The sequence below is a fragment of the Pantherophis guttatus genome, chromosome 2 (genome assembly GCF_059756535.1).
Source record: "Pantherophis guttatus breed Tessera chromosome 2, ASM5975653v1, whole genome shotgun sequence".
In the NCBI taxonomy this organism is placed as follows: domain Eukaryota; kingdom Metazoa; phylum Chordata; class Lepidosauria; order Squamata; family Colubridae; genus Pantherophis; species Pantherophis guttatus.
The window spans coordinates 190,837,593-190,845,491 of record NC_142064.1 but is presented as its reverse complement, the minus strand read 5'-3'; positions in this window follow the sequence as shown (position 1 = coordinate 190,845,491).

Genomic DNA, 7,899 nt, shown 5'->3' with positions numbered 1-7,899 from the left:
GGTTTATTGATAGTCTCTGTTTCTTGCCTCTTAAACTAATTTTTCATAGATATGGTCTTTCAGAGTAGTCTTTTCTTTCTAACAGTCAAGTTCATTCAAAATCACAAGGTACCACTCGCCAATGTCAGGCATTCTGAAAGCTCCTAGAATGAATTAGTATATACTAGAATTATATAAAACTATATAGCTACCTTATTTATACAAATAATAAAGGTGGGAAGTACATACATATGTACATACATACTGGGACATTAATGGAGATGGCCTCATGAACTATTGTAAACCCAGTTTTATGATCAACAGTTCTGCACCATTTCTTTTCACCATATCTAACTGGAAGAAGCCACTGCCACCACATTTCTAGACTACATGCTACCATACCCTGTACATCTTCAGAGTATGCACCAAGTTAACTTGTTGATCTACTATGGCAGTCAAAAACTAACCAATAACAACAGTGTTGACCTGACTCCAGAGTAGGCATAGAAGGCAAAGGTAGGATATTTAATAACTCAATGATTTCTCAAAGCCTTCACTAATCTGTCTCTTCCCCTTCCAGTATATATCCCTCTGTCCCACACAGCAGAAATAAAATGTCTGTGGAGATTCTCAGTCATCCAGGTCATGATTGTTTCAAAGTTTTTCCAAAAGGCAACTGGACTTTCTTAGTTTTTTCCTTTGAAAATACGTTACTTCTCACAGAACTGAAGAAGCTTCATGGATTAGAAGCAAAACATTTTCAAAGGAAAAAAAAACCAAGAAAGTCCAGTTGCCTTTTGGAAAAAGCACCTTTGGAACAACTGAAAGAAGAGTTCCTACTAGCAGAATATGAAATAGTTTCCCCTAAGCCACACAAATGTGGCATATGATGGGAAAGAGAAACAAGAAGAATGTTATGCATTATATCTTTTAAAAAGGGCAAATTAATCATATCAGTACCCAAAAAGTTATTGTTATAGTGTATATGAATAGGAAAGCTTTGCATCATGGATGTAAATTGTTTATTCCATTGCACAAGGTAGGAAAATAGGACAATAAGAAACTTGAGTTTGGCAGCAGTAAGGGAAAAGCACAAATAGTGAGGGTTGCTAAAATTCAGCCACATCTACAGGATTACAAATTTGCCATCCATGAACTATGAGAAGCACTAAGGCCTGAAAGATTTGCATTTTGTTTTGCTTGTATATTTAGTGTTTCTAACCTGGAAAGAAAGTTTTCCATAATTGGATCATAGACTTATATAATTACATTTCTCAAGTTTATTCCTTTGTTCTGAGGGAAATTAACAAAACCATTTAATCTCTACCACCAATAGTTGACATAATTCTAAGACACAGATGGCTGATTGTCTAAATGTGTAATAGTACCTTTTAAGTCATCCTAGGGCAAAAAAGCACTTGTGATAAGCATTGTTTCCTGAAAAAAAAAGATCAACTTAATTAAGTCTGTAGTGAAAGACATCCTAGCTTTTTGACAGAACTAACAGTTACAAATTTGCTGGAGGTTGTTTTGCAACTGCTTTTGATGGTAAGGGGCAGGAGATCTTTGAACAATGTCTATGCATCAACTGTGTCCTTACTAATTTGATTCCTTTCCATTTTTAACTTCCTAAATGGAACTCAGTGGTATTGTTGCAGTAGAAGCCCTGTTCAGTAATCTTTAATCAATCAATCAATCAATCAATCATCATCATCATCATCATCATATATCTTCCTATCCCAGGTCCTTGGGAAAGCACTCAATAGGAGAATAAAAATGTCAAATCCAGTATAAACAACTGGCTGACAGTGCAAGCAAACATAATAATAATGATAAGAGACATCATTATATTTCTTTACCCAGCCCTGGAGAACAGATGAAATGCAAATAAAAATTGTTCCAGCCTTCAAAAAGGGGGAAAGGAAGCTCCAACACATTATAAAATAGTGAATCTGAATTTAATACCTATGAAATTCTAAATTAGATTACAAAGAAATTGATATGTGAGCACTTTAAAACAGTATGGTAATTAGCTGAAGTCAGTATGAATTTGTTAAGAACAAGTCTTGCCAAACGTATCTCATTTTTTGGTCAAGTAACTTCCTTAATGGGTTTTGGGACTGTTGTAAACATTATATATCTTGACTTCAGCAAAGCATCTGGACAAAGAACCTCATGACATGCTCATTAGCAGTCTAGTAAAGAGTGAGCTGGATAGCATAACAGTTAAATGAATATATAATTACTGGTATTTGAAAATTGTTATCAAAGAGTGTTCATCAATGGTTTCTTTTTTAACTAGATTGAGTATTTCCAACATTTTGATCGATGACTTCTATGAAGAAGCAGAATGAACACTCCTCAAATTTGTCAGTAGTATCAGTCCATTAGTATAGCTTATAACCTAGCTCCCAAAAAATATTTAAAAATTCAAAACTATCTTGATTGGTTATAAAAATGGTCTGAATAAATTTTTAGCAATAGCACTTAGCTTTATATACCACTTTCCAGTGCTGTACAGCCCTCACTAAGCAGTTTACAGAGTCAGCATATTGCCCCCAACAATCTGGATCCCCATTTTACTGACCTTGGAAGGATGGAAGGATGAGTCAACCTTGAGTGGGTCAGAATCGAACTTCTGGTAGTGAACAGTGAGTTAGTCTGTAATACTGCATTCTAACCACTGCACCACCACTGCTCCTACATTTTAAACAAATGACAATGATAATATTCTTAAAATGCCTGAAAGGAAATCATACACAGCACTGAGAAAGTCAAGGTTTAATACCTTGAGTAGAAACAATCTACTATCTAGCTGTGGTGGCACAGTGGTTAGAATGCAGTATTGCAGGCTAATTCTGCTGACTGACAATTGCCAAAAATTTGGCATTTCAAGTCTCACTAGTTCAAGGTTGACTCGGCCTTCTAGCCTTCCAAGACTGTAAAATGATGATCCAGATTGTGGGGGCCATATGCTGACTCAGCAAACTGCTTAGAGAAGGCAGTAAAGCACTGGGAAGTGGTATATAAGTCTACTGTAAGTGCTATTGCTACTGCTATCTACAATATATAAATAAGAACACTTTACAGGGGATTCCGTTATCCAGAATGTAAGGTGTCTTTCTTTCTTGGGATATATTCAAACCAAGGCTTGATCTGCTGAAGATCCTTTAAACCAAATGTTTATACTTGAGAGTCAAAAAGCAAAAGAGCAAAAGAGGCCTTTTAGGACACAAAGTTCACCACTGCTGACCCCCAAAACAAATGAACATCTCTGCTCAGAGAAACTCTGAGTCTCCAATTATCTCTCATAATAAGTATGCTAAATCAGATGTTCCACTGCTATAAACCAAGCACTGCAACACATTGTCTAAGTGGAAATGAGCACCTCACTTAGATGCTTCTGGATTGAAAAGATTAGCCAGTTATAAACTGTTGTACAGGGGACGCCTGAATGTGTTAATAGCATACATTCTTCAGAGAGACTCCTTTTTTTTCCTTTCTTTTTTTCTTTTTTGCAATTGTGGTGACATGCAGATAACACATATGTATACCTGCCCTTTGTACCCCAATTAGTGTACATTTGTGGACCTTATGACAGTGCAACAGAATGCAATGAATGTTGCTGGTTTCTGGGCAAGATCGGTTTAATTTGTACATATTTTAATCTTGTATTTTAAATTTTAAATGTCATGTCATATAGTGTGCCTTATTTTAATTGTGATGCTTCTGACATGAATAAACAAATTGATTGTCTAGAATCAATATTTCTCTAGTACAAACTCAGCAATACAAGAAAGTGAAGAAGTACTCAAAACAAAATATATATTCTGGAAATTGGGCATGAATTAACATATAACTTCAGTTTTAAAATGTGTGGTTAGAGCTGTTGTTTATATCAAGGAAACTTCCATAAAAACATATCCTGGAGAAATTGACTTTGGAAATAATGTGTATTGGGAAGTTGTACACAGAAGTTCCAAGGAAAAATGAAAATCAGATGTGGATATTTTATAGATTTCAATTTACATCAATTAAAATCCATTGCCTTCCTGAGAAGAATAATTCTATACTGAATTCTAATTGTAGGCAACAGAAATAAACACAAATAAGTAAAAATTGTGAACATTGTTTCAGCATTAACTCTGCCTACCTTCATTTTTTTTTTTTTTTTAATCCTGCCACCTAAAAACTACAATTGCCATTCTTTGAATCTGGGTCTAGCTCATTTTTATCATCCAAACAAAGAGATTCCAAAATTCCTAGCCATAAGCGACACATAATTAATTGCTCTATACATGCTATGTCTTTCTTTACTCTTTTCAGATGCTACACAAATGTGTCTCTTGTTAATATTTTAAAAATACAAATATGCTGCACATTGTCTTAATTATAGCTTCATTTTAACCAAATTAATAATGTTTAGAATACTTTCATTAGCACCAGACTGACTTATATTCAACACTACTTCAGCTTCTTCTTTTACTACACTATTTCACCAAAGATACACAGAAGCAAGCTTGAAGGACACAGTCAAAAGAAAGCCTGATACAAATGGACCATTTAATGTTTCTGGTACCCCACATGGTGGCAACAACATTAAAAAATAACGGACTGAGTCAATGCATTTAGGTTGACACAAATGATGTGGGGAGAAAAAACAGCATAAGGTCATTTTCAGATATGAGAATTTGAGGTTGAGTATTTTTGTGTGTTTGTTTGTGGTTTTGCCTGTTATGCAGACCTGGGAGCATGTAATTAGCACTAAGGTATTGGTAGTAGAAAACCAAATGTCAAAAGCAATAGAAGTCTGCAAGCTAGCATTATTGTGCACCTGTTGTTATAAACACTAGAGACAAGACTTGTCAAAAACATCAGGTGTGGCAGATACCACATCAATTTTCAAAGGATAAATACAAATAGAAAACAATTTCACAATAGGAATAGGCACAGGAATGAAACAGAACAGAAGGTGAGGAGAAAAGTACACAAGATATATTAGCAAGGTCCTCGTATCATAGATACTTTTGTAGTCAATTATAAACAGCTATAAATTTCAGAACATAAGCAGTGCCTTGCTAGATCTGAGTAATGGTGTCTATTTCAGCAATGAGTTTTCACACTGGCCAAGTACACAAGGAAGGTCACTAGTATTCAAGTAGATGGCCTTCAGAGGCAGTTGGACAGCTATCAGGGCTGATAACCATTGATGGTTACATGACTTACATAAATTGGTGACTTACATAAATTGGTCCAACCCCTTTTTGAAACCAACCAAGCTTGTAGCCAGCACCACATCTCATAGTAGCAAAATCTCACCATTTCTACAATTGCGACATTGGGAGTGGGGGGAATCACAAATAAAGTTAAGGTAATGAGATTTCAGAAGCAGGAACCATAATTTTACCAAACCTGTTGGGATTTTGTGATGTATCTTAATAGCGATATGTAAAGACTTCCCAAAATCTGAGTCCATTTGGATAATCTCATGAATCCTATGAACTCTAAGAATTCTTCCCCCAAGTTTACCTCCAGAGCCCTTCTTTGATTGTAATTTGGGTTTGTTCTTGGCCCAGATTTTTTTTCCAGCCAGCAAGGTGACTCACATCCCACTAGGACAGGGGTGTCAAACTCGCGTCGTCACGGTGGAGTCGTATGACATATCTGGACTTTTTTCCCCTTCACTAAACCGTCTTGGGAGGGGGGCAGCATTTGATGCAACCGGCCCACAGGCCGCAAATTTGACACTCCTGCACTAGGAGAACCAGACCAAATACACCTGTTTTGATGTCCTACACAGCAGCAGAAAACTGAAATCCAAGACAGCAAGGTTCTGAAACTTGTTTTGTCCAAAGAAACAGTTCTTAAAGTTAAACACTAACACTGAAGAATCACTTTCTTAAACATATTTCCTTTAAAAGCAGTATCTTTTTTCTGCATTTCCAATGTTATCTTCAGTAATTCCTTTGAATATACTGGCAGATGGTTTTCATTTGTGCTTAAGTCTCTTTGGTCAGGTTGACCAGATGTTACTAGCAGCAGTGACAACTAATTCACGAACCATAAACAATTAATTGTGAATGTGAAGATATGTTTGTATGTTCCTAATCATTAAATATCAGAGGACATCTACCATTTCACATGTTCAATCATGCAGACAAATCTCTAATTAACACTGACAATGTGTTAAAGCCCAAACACATTATTAGGCCCTATTATCAAAGGAGAAGTGTGCTTCAGGAATTATGGGAAAGCATCATATTGGAAAAGCTAGAATACATTACCAAGAAAAATCAACGGCTTTGTTAATGTTACCTTGTTTTTAGGAAGAACAATAAACCAGTTTAAATGAAACTATGGCTAGCATAATTTTTGCATTAAAAAGGGAGAACTGCTTTGTAAGGATTCCATTGCAATAGAAGTACATAGTATAGATGGCAGCAGACAACTCTAAAAGACTGATAACCATGATTTGAATTACGTGGCTTGAACTTTACATATTTCAAACTAGCTCTTCCAAATCTCCTGCCTTGGCACAGCAATCTTGTTTGGCTGCCATCTTCTCTGGTGGTGTGAAACTTTTTGAACTAAAATGACATGGCACAAATGGAACATTTTTCTTTAAAATTACATCCAACGCTCAGAAGCGAAGGCTTTCATCCAACAATTCCAGTCTGCCATATTCAGTTCAAGCTCATTTTCTCCAGGTTTTTTCCAGTTCTGCCAGGACATATTTATCTCAGCACTTTACTTAGGAAATCCTCGTTGCCAGGCATTCAGGCCAATTTCAATTAATCAATCTGAGAGCAGCTACAACAGTGGGGAGGGGCAGATCTCCAAGAAAGGGAAATGTACAAACCGTTTGATCCTAAATTACTGTAAAGAGGGGGAAAAGTAACCAGAAAAACATTTTTTGTTCAGTTGATATATTGGGAGTAATATTGCTCCCTCTCTTCAACCCTTGCTTTTTAGACCTTCGGTTGGGATTTGCTTTGGAAGTTATCCCCAAATACTTGCCAAGGTTGTTCTCAGAAGGAAGAAAACAAATTGCTTTGTGAGGAAAAGAGGATAATTTGTTTGGCTGTTTGCTTTGGGAAAACAGGATGACTGAGTACCTGACTCTTTGATAGCAAGGGTTGTGAACAGAATTGGTTTATCATCTGACATTTGTGCGCTTCAATGCAGTTTATTTGAAAGGTGAGAGAGTGACTGCCTGCAACTGTGAAAGAAAATGGCTTGTCAGAATGATTGCTCAAAACCTATGAAGCCGTCGGTAGCACCTGCCTGTTTAGTTAATTCCCACAAGTGTTATATAGTGAAGCTAAATCTTCAATGTACTGTAGTTGCCATGCTAAGGACACTTAGGTCCATTGCTTAAAAGTATTTAGCTAGGTTGAATTGCAGATATTTACAAGGCAATAATATTCTATAAAAAATCAGTGTACATTAGTTTGGATCAAAATATGAAAAACAGCTTTATGGCAGAGTATGTTTTGAATGGAGAACTCAGCATGTTAAACTGGGCAGGGAAATCATTTCTAAAACTCCTAGAGCAGTGTTTCCTCAACCTTCATAACTTAAAGATGTGTGGACTTCAGTTCTCAAAATTCCCTAACCAGAAGCCTGGGAATAACTTTTGGAAATTCTGGAAATTGAAGTCCATACATCTTAAAGTTACTAAGGTTGAGGAAACACTGTTCTAGAGAAATAGTTCCTAACTACAATGCATCTAGCATTATTACTGGATAATAATAATCCCTAACTCATGATAATTGAAAATCCTAAAGGGAAATTATATGAGTTGGGAACCAGTGCTTCAGAAAGCCATTTTCAGTTGCTGCAATCAAAATTGAGCTAAATGACTCAATAAGCTAATGGGTTATAAGAGAACACTTAGTATGTTCCTAAATGGAGCAACAC